Below are 9,606 nucleotides of genomic sequence, written 5' to 3' on the forward strand. Positions count from 1 at the left end.
GTTGTATGCATCGAACTTGTGCAATTTAGCTTTGAGTGTAAAACGATTGTTGACAGTATGAGAAACACGATAATAAAACTTAATTTTTTCCTTTTTTGCAGTATAACGAAAATGTATGAGACTTACAACCTGTATAATAATTCTGCAATAATACTAAAACATGTAATTTAAAACTTTGAAATAAGGTTCCTTTCAATGTAATTCGTCGACATTTTAATTTCTCTTACATCTAAATATAGAGGAACAGAATATGTAATTACATAAAATCAGGGTTTTAATGATAACACATTAAGGGCATACCCTGTGGGTATATCATCACAAGAGCCTGATGTCACTGACATCCCAGAATCCTGATGATCCTGGTGGTATGTCTTGCCCTCTATACATGTGCGAGTGCCTATAGTTTTTCTTGCATCATTCATGCTGTTTGAGAATAGTTTATTGACCCATATCTCACCTTGTTTTCAGACTCACTAGCATCTGAGGGCTGGCAGATAAATAGTAACCTGTGTACTCAGACATTGGCCACACCATCACTGGATCCTGACAATGATAATGATGACAACGACACAGAGTTTCTACATATCTCTTTTTGCCTGTGTGTGTGTATGTGTGTGTGTGTGTGTGTGTGTGTGTGTGTGTGTGTTTTACTGTTAGTATTTTATTTAGCCAGAGTCTTCCTTTCTATTTCAGAATCGCATCGCCAGCATCGGAGTATTGGTGGTTAAACATAACCCCATGTACACTCCTGGAAATTGAAATAAGAACACCGTGAATTCATTGTCCCAGGAAGGGGAAACTTTATTGACACATTCCTGGGGTCAGATACATCACATGATCACACTGACAGAACCACAGGCACATAGACACAGGCAACAGAGCATGCACAATGTCGGCACTAGTACAGTGTATATCCACCTTTCGCAGCAATGCAGGCTGCTATTCTCCCATGGAGACGATCGTAGAGATGCTGGATGTAGTCCTGTGGAACGGCTTGCCATGCCATTTCCACCTGGCGCCTCAGTTGGACCAGCGTTCGTGCTGGACGTGCAGACCGCGTGAGACGACGCTTCATCCAGTCCCAAACATGCTCAATGGGGGACAGATCCGGAGATCTTGCTGGCCAGGGTAGTTGACTTACACCTTCTACAGCACGTTGGGTGGCACGGGATACATGCGGACGTGCATTGTCCTGTTGGAACAGCAAGTTCCCTTGCCGGTCTAGGAATGGTAGAACGATGGGTTCGATGACGGTTTGGATGTACCGTGCACTATTCAGTGTCCCCTCGACGATCACCAGTGGTGTACGGCCAGTGTAGGAGATCGCTCCCCACACCATGATGCCGGGTGTTGGCCCTGTGTGCCTCGGTCGTATGCAGTCCTGATTGTGGCGCTCACCTGCACGGCGCCAAACACGCATACGACCATCATTGGCACCAAGGCAGAAGCGACTCTCATCGCTGAAGACGACACGTCTCCATTCGTCCCTCCATTCACGCCTGTCGCGACACCACTGGAGGCGGGCTGCACGATGTTGGGGCGTGAGCGGAAGACGGCCTAACGGTGTGCGGGACCGTAGCCCAGCTTCATGGAGACGGTTGCGAATGGTCCTCGCCGATACCCCAGGAGCAACAGTGTCCCTAATTTGCTGGGAAGTGGCGGTGCGGTCCCCTACGGCACTGCGTAGGATCCTACGGTCTTGGCGTGCATCCGTGTGTCGCTGCGGTCCGGTCCCAGGTCGACGGGCACGTGCACCTTCCGCCGACCACTGGCGACAACATCTATGTACTGTGGAGACCTCACGCCCCACGTGTTGAGCAATTCGGCGGTACGTCCACCCGGCCTCCCGCATGCCCACTATACGCCCTCGCTCGAAGTCCGTCAACTGCACATACGGTTCACGTCCACGCTGTCGCGGCATGCTACCAGTGTTAAAGACTGCGATGGAGCTCCGTATGCCACGGCAAACTGGCTGACACTGACGGCGGCGGTGCACAAATGCTGCGCAGCTAGCGCCATTCGACGGCCAACACCGCGGTTACTGGTGTGTCCGCTGTGCCGTGCGTGTGATCATTGCTTGTACAGCCCTCTCGCAGTGTCCGGAGCAAGTATGGTGGGTCTGACACACCGGTGTCAATGTGTTCTTTTTTCCATTTCCAGGAGTGTATTTAGTTGATGGCACTTGATAATAATGGTGATGACGACAGCAGAGAGTTTTTATGTGCCTCTTTTAGTGAAAGTGTGTGTGTGCATTTTCTGACACTGATGTGCTGCTGTGTTGTTGCTTTTTTCCAAAATGATGCATTAGAGGTGCCTCCTGTATCACCTATACTTGTAAGTCATCGATAGAATGAAGAACTCCTGAAGAGTTGGAAAAGGGGCTTGATGACTTATATACACCTATAACTTAGTCTGTCAAACCAGAATTTCCTTATATCTGTCCACCCCTCCCTATACATGTGTGTATGTGTGTGTGTGTGTGTGTGTGTGTGTGTGAGAGAGAGAGAGAGAGAGAGAGAGAGAGAGGGAGAGAGAGAGAGGGAGAGAGAGAGAGAGTGTAAATTTTTGAATAGTTACAAACTGTTGTGGTGTTTCAGAAATGCTCAACAAATTGGAGCTACTGCCCTTATCACCAACACAATCACCATTGCAATCACTGACACTGACTGTGGCCTTGATACAGCATGCAGCTGACCTGTCATGAGCAGCAACGGTGCTTCTGATGTCAGCATCACCAGCATCGTCAGCATCAGCACCACTGTCACTAAGACCTGGACCATCAGGGTTGTGGCTTTGTAGTATCAGTGGCGATCAGTTAGTGGCCAGCAGGAGCCCTCTGCCCATTCTGTCACTAAAGATGAGGATGTTGATATATGGTACATGGAATTACCATTTTCAGTGATTCGACGTGCAGTAGGAGACAGTATCCTACTTACTCACATCTGTAATAAGGTCGAGTACCAAGAATCTATCCTCTTCATGAATGGGTGTCTGCCAGGTTGGAAAGAGCATTTTCCAAGTGCTTAAATGATCCACGGTATCCTGCCATTAAATGTGGCGTTTCAGTTCGCTGTGCGTTCATTCACGCATATAAGGATGGTGTCTCGAAGACTTACAGAAGCAAGATGATAATGGCGAGATACCACAGAGCACCTCGATTACTAAGTGGTTGGATGATTTTACACTCAAGCCAATACAGATTAGCCTCTCTGAATTTCAACAAAAACATCTCAATGGACTTTCTGTAGAGTCCTGAATTTAGATGTTTACATACTTGTGTACGATACAATGTAATAGGGGATCCTAGCATGCCTGTCTCCCAAAAACAGCTAATAAAATTGCCATTATTAATGCCAAAAATTAAGACAAATACTGTTTTCTGTCGGTACTTCTGGCTTCTGAAAGACATTATAAGAAAGATGAATATTAGTGGGTGTTATAAATATGATGGTATTAAATTCCCTATGTGCCCTCAGGAGTGGGCCAGAGTGGCTGTACGGTTCTAGGAACTGCAGTCTGGACCCGAGCGACTGCTACGGTCTCAGGTTCGAATCCTGCCTCGAGCATGGATGTGTGTGATGTCCTTAGGTTAGTTAGGTTTAATTAGTTCTAAGTTCTAGGCGACTGATGACCTCAGAAGTTAAGTCGCATAGTGCTTAGAGCCATTTGAAACATTTGCCCTCAGGACATCGATAAATTTTAAAGGCAGGATTCCCACATATCTATCCATGTAGATGGCCTGAGACAACGCAATTCAGATGATGTTATTAGACACATAGTTGTTGGACCCCCTTTTGTTGTCAGGTTTGCTAGTTGGTATGTGACACATGCAGATCTGTTGTTAATCTATGATTGTGAGAAACAAAACTACCACTCGAGCCAAAGCATGTCCCACCTTCTGTCCTTCCAAATATCGAAAAATAAAGGTGCATGGCATCATTTTTATCCTAGACTCATGTTTAAAACAAATGGCTGATTAAAACAGCATCTAGTGGACTGCTCTATGAAGGATAAGGCATATTTAAGAATTTTCTCGGTAAGGAGCGAGTATGCTTTTCCATATATGAAGACTCTGAATATCTCCTCGCTCCTATGGTGGGCTGTGAGGGTATTCCTACTACCTCACGTATCACACTCACAGAAGGGCAAATACCTTTTACAGCATCATGTCAAGTTATATACATAAGTGATTCAAGTCTTAATCATTTTCATTTGTACATTGGGAATAATCCTGTACATTGGTTGCTTTCTGAGCTTGAAAGCCTTTGCAAGGAATGTTGATGATATTTATAATAGCGTTATTCCAAAGACGAAAATGCAGAAGGATAAATTACTGTACAATAACGCTGTGGACTGTTACTGTTGTTAGCAGCCATTAGATAAAGAAGCAGAAACACCATGTAGGGATCACTGCCATCTAACAGGCAAATTCCACGGTGCTCCACGCATTGCAAACAAATTGAATTATGAACTGCCAGGACACATATCCGTTTTCATTGACAGTTTAAGTCAGTACGATGCTCACTTCCTAGTCAAACCCTTGATTGATTATAGAAACAGCAGAGACCGTGTTAGCATCCTGGCAGACACCACTGAGAGATACATTTCGTTTTCAAAGGTAGCCACCAAGAAAATTACACTGAGATTCCTTGACCCACTGAATTCATGCAGGCACCACTACAGAAACGTGCTGAAATGATGGATCAGTAGGAATCATATCTTAGTCTAACTGCATTTCTCAATGATACTAAGTTTCAGCTCATAACGAAGAGTGTGGTCTACCCATATGAACCTCTGGATTTGTGGGAGAAGATCAGCAAAACCATATTGTCTGATATAACCACATTCCCCAGCAGGCTTCCAGGCACTGCCATATCGTATACAGAATAGGGACACACAATGAGTGTATAGCAGGAGTTTGACATCCCTAATCTAAGGGAATATGAAAACTTTATACGGACACAGATATGTGCTAACTTGTAGATATTTTCACTTGATTCTGGAGTGTGTGCTGGACACAAACGATCTGGACCCTACTTATTACTACACCATGCCAGGCCTTTCGTGGGACACCATGTTAAAAAAGACATGTGTCACCACTGAACTCTTGATCGGTGTTGACGTGTTGTTTTTTGAATGAGGGATTCATGGCAGCCTTTGTCATTGTTTCCATAGCCAAACTACCTGTGAATGTGTCTGAACACAGTGGCAAATCACTGTGAGCATCATGCAAACTAATTGGATACGTTAAATCTACCTCTAGAACATAGTCTATTTCAGCTTCTGCTGGTACATTTGATTTTTTCCTCCAATCTGGTGCTTTCCTTATCAGACAGCCTTCGAAAACCTTCAGCAGGTAGAAGTTGTTACATGATGGCCCATATAAGTTGTTTGCACCCAAGTACATGATGTAACTTAAATCACCAGATGCATTACACTGTTCACACATTGAAAGGTTGTTTGCCTTGGTGTGCCTATAGAAACATGGACAAAGCCTGCAATGAATCCCTCAATCAAAAAACAACACATCAACATACATCAAGAGTTCAATGTTGACTTTTTTAACGTAGTGCCCCACGAAAGGCCTGGCCTGTTGTAGTGATAAGAAGGATCCAGATCGTTTGTGTCCAGCACACAGTGTAATGCATCTGGTGATTTAAGTTACATCATTTACTTAGGTGTAAACAACTTATATGGACAATCATGTAACAACTTCTACCTGTTGAAGGGTTTCGAAGTCTGTCTGATAAGGAAAGCAGCAAATTGGGAAAAAAATGAAATGTGCCAGCAGATCTGACATAGGGTATGTTCTAGAGGTAGATTTAACACATCCAGTTAGTTTGCATGATGCTCACAGTGATTTGCCACTGTGTTCAGAGCACCAGTTTCCAGAAAACGGTTCCCACTCCAAGCCAATGACAATGCTTGAGGAAAAAACAAGGAATATTAGAATGATTCAAAAAACCCTGCAACTGTGTCATTCTTGATTTAAATAATGAAAACTGCACCAGTTGTTTATTTTTTGATTCTTAGTACAATAGGTTTCAAGAATGTATTCTCATTTTCAAGTGCATTATGTGTACTAATCACCAAAAATAAGCAACTGGTGCAGTTTCCATTATTTACATAATAAAGTTGTTAACAATGCTTTTAGTGATCGCTTATTCCAAATTATAATACTGTCTATCACAGGAGACATAAAAACCTCCACAAAACAGTGATAATGTCAGGAAGTTTAGTAATGAAAATTTAGATTACTTTTCTTTTGGAATAGTTTTTACCAGTTGAGCAATAGTAATAAATTCTTTACAAAATTAAAACAAGGGAATTGGAGCAGTCTTAAAAAGATCATATAAGAATAAAAAGAGTTTATATGAGTACTCAAAATGAACCATAAATTGTGTTTTACTAACTGTTTTAAACAATAGAAAAATGTACTTAGATAAGTGATATCAAACGCAAATAAATTAGAAAATGAGAAACAAACAGCAAATTCCAGTAATAAGACTAAAGCAAACTGTAAATCATAAAAAAATAGGTGCAATATCATTTGCCATGGCAACATAGTCCTGAATGAAGATTACAGTGTAGAAACTGGCCTTACATTAGTTCATGTAAGAGTTAGTTTTTAAACATAGCAACAACAGCTGATTACCAAACATCACAACACTCAACAGATAGCAAGTGACTAATTCCAGATTCAAAAATTCATACAAAACACTATTCAAATCTCCTACCTATAATATCTAGTGAATTATATGTGATTATGAAAAGGTGATGGAGTAAATAATCAGTGAGTGCTAATGAAATACCAGATATTATCATTAAAGCAAGTGTAATATTTATTGTAGAACCATTAACAGATATTTACAATTCACCAGTCATTAGTGGTATATTCCCGAAAAGCTGAGAATTCCGAATCTAAGAGTACTGCACAATAAAGGAGACGAATTTTATGCAGTGCACTTTAGACCTGTATAATTTAATCATGATTTGGCAGAATTCTTCAGGAACTGATAAAACATGATTCAGAGCTGGCAGCTCCACTCGGTTAGCTGTCACAGCCTTCCTAAATGAAATATTAACTACATAGTAAACAACAATTTTCTGGTATGTTCCTTGGTATTAGCAAAACTTTTGGTCTAATAGTTGATGATAATCTACTGCAGAAACTAAATAATTATGTAATTTGAGGCCTACCAAACATATGAATCCGTTCTTATCGTCAACAAATCACTCAAAGAAATACAAAGATACGGAAAAATACAAGGTTTCTTATTTCAGTAATAATGCACAAAGAAAAACAGGTAAGGAGTCCCACAAGAGTCAGTTCTTGGACCCATGCTGTCTATTCTTTCTGTGAATGATGGCGCCACAAAACTTTTCCCAGATGGCACAGACATCCTCACTAGATCATACAATGAAGATAGCCCACGGGAAACAGTTAGACTTGTAATACAAAAATGAACAATGTGCCTTAAAAAAACAGGCTTAGAATAAATTCTGAAACAAAATGTTCAAATGTGTGTGAAATCTTATGGGGCCTAACTGCTAAGGTCATCAGTCCCTAAGCTTACACACTACTTAACCTAAATTATCCTAAGGACAAACACACACACCCATGCCCGAGGGAGGACTCGAACCTCTGTGGGACCAGCTGTACAGTCCATAACTGCAGCGCCCTAGACTGAATTCTGAAACAACAGTGACACTCCGTTTTGTGACTCTACAGAAACCCCACCCTGTAACATCAATTTTTAGTATTACTCAAGAAATTATCATAGTGATAAATGTGAGAAAATTTTTAGTTGTACATATTTAGAGTGGGAGATGCATCTGAATGATCTAAATAAAAAGCTAAATGCACTTATCTATGTACGAGTCCTCACACAAAATACAAGGAATGCATCAGAGGTAACACTATCATGTGGCAGTATCCTATCGCTAACCTAAACATCTTTACGGGAAACTTCATAACTAGCAGAAAAACATATATATTACAGGAAAGCTTGTCAGAATAATAAAACAAACTAAACACACATGCAATACTCCTATAAACTGTTATTTGAAAATCGCACTATACTATCCATTCATTGTTTATATATCTACAAAACATTTATCTTTACAAAGTGAAATGCCTTAACAGAAACCGAGTGAGGTGGCGCAGTGCTTAGCATGCTGGACTCGCATTCGGGAGGACGACAGTTCAATCCCACATCCTGATTTAAGTTTCTGTGATTCCCCTAAATCGCTCCAGCAAAATGCTGGGATGGTTCCTTTCAAAGGGCATGGCCGACTTCCTTCCCCGTCCTTCCCTAATACGATGAGACCGATGACCTCACTGTCTTGACTCCTCCCTCAAAACAACCCAACCCTTTAAAGAAGACATTATCTTCAAGTGTAATTAAAATTGTCACTCTTATGATACTAGGTAGAAGTATAAACAATACAAGAATTAGAAACATTTGTGACACTGTAATGTATAACTGTAAGTCATATGTTTTTTTAACATAAACAAAATTTATATTTGACTGGAGTGAAACTGCTTGTATTCTGTTGCTGAATTTTTGGAACAGCATTAAAATTGCTGTAATTGATCATACATTCTTAATCATAGGGCTTACTTAACCCCCCTGGTTTTTTATTTGGATTTATAATTAAGTTACCAATATGTAACACATATTGAGTAGTTATTTCAAAATCATAGTGTGCATAAACTGTATTTACTATCTCAAACCTGTCTTGTCCTATATATTACGTGCAAACTAGCAAACTATGTCTCAAATCATGATTTACGGGACCAATAAAGAAATAAGAATACAAATTTCATAAACATCGTTTGCTTCTTCAGTTGTTTTAACTTCATCTGTTATTTGTTGACCAGCCTACTTTCAGTCATGCGCTACTACAGGCACAAGAATGCTTGAGGTCACCAAATTCTTTACTTCTGAATCTTGTTCAATGAGTTTGCTTGTGAGTGTTTATCCACGACGGATAGAAGCATAACTATCTCCCTCATTTTACCACTGTTTTTGTTGGCACTCTGGATACTGTGCAAGTCACTAGAGTCTGCACACTGTCAAAAATCTTTTCTAGTAAAATAATTTGAAACTATAGGTGAATCAAATTATTAGAACTGGTTGCAGCCTTTGAATAAAATACCAATCATGTACCTACTCCTCAGAAATTAATAGACTAGACACGTTATCATAAAGATATCCATCTTAAATACAATGTGATATGTGCAATGAGCACTGAAATTTTTGAAGAAATCCGTTTGGAACACGACGCATCCACACAGAGCCCAAGTACCAACACGTACAGACTCTTAATCTTGCGAATGTGAGTTTCATTAAGTCTTACATATTTGGTACTCAGTTGATGAGTGATAAGTTATGATAATTTTACATATTTGTCTATTGGCCGGTGGACAGTATTTCGGCGCGTCGGATGTTTTCCATTTCCTGCTCACGCCCAACTTTGTAATCTTTGCTTTGTAGTTGGCAAGTGAATGATATGTCATAGTCGTTGCTGAGGTGTGTGGTTGAGGTATATTAAAATTTCTGGCAGTGAGTATAATTTCTGTATTACCTATCGTATTACAAT

The sequence above is a fragment of the Schistocerca cancellata genome, chromosome 1, assembly GCF_023864275.1.
Source record: "Schistocerca cancellata isolate TAMUIC-IGC-003103 chromosome 1, iqSchCanc2.1, whole genome shotgun sequence".
NCBI lineage: Eukaryota > Metazoa > Arthropoda > Insecta > Orthoptera > Acrididae > Schistocerca > Schistocerca cancellata.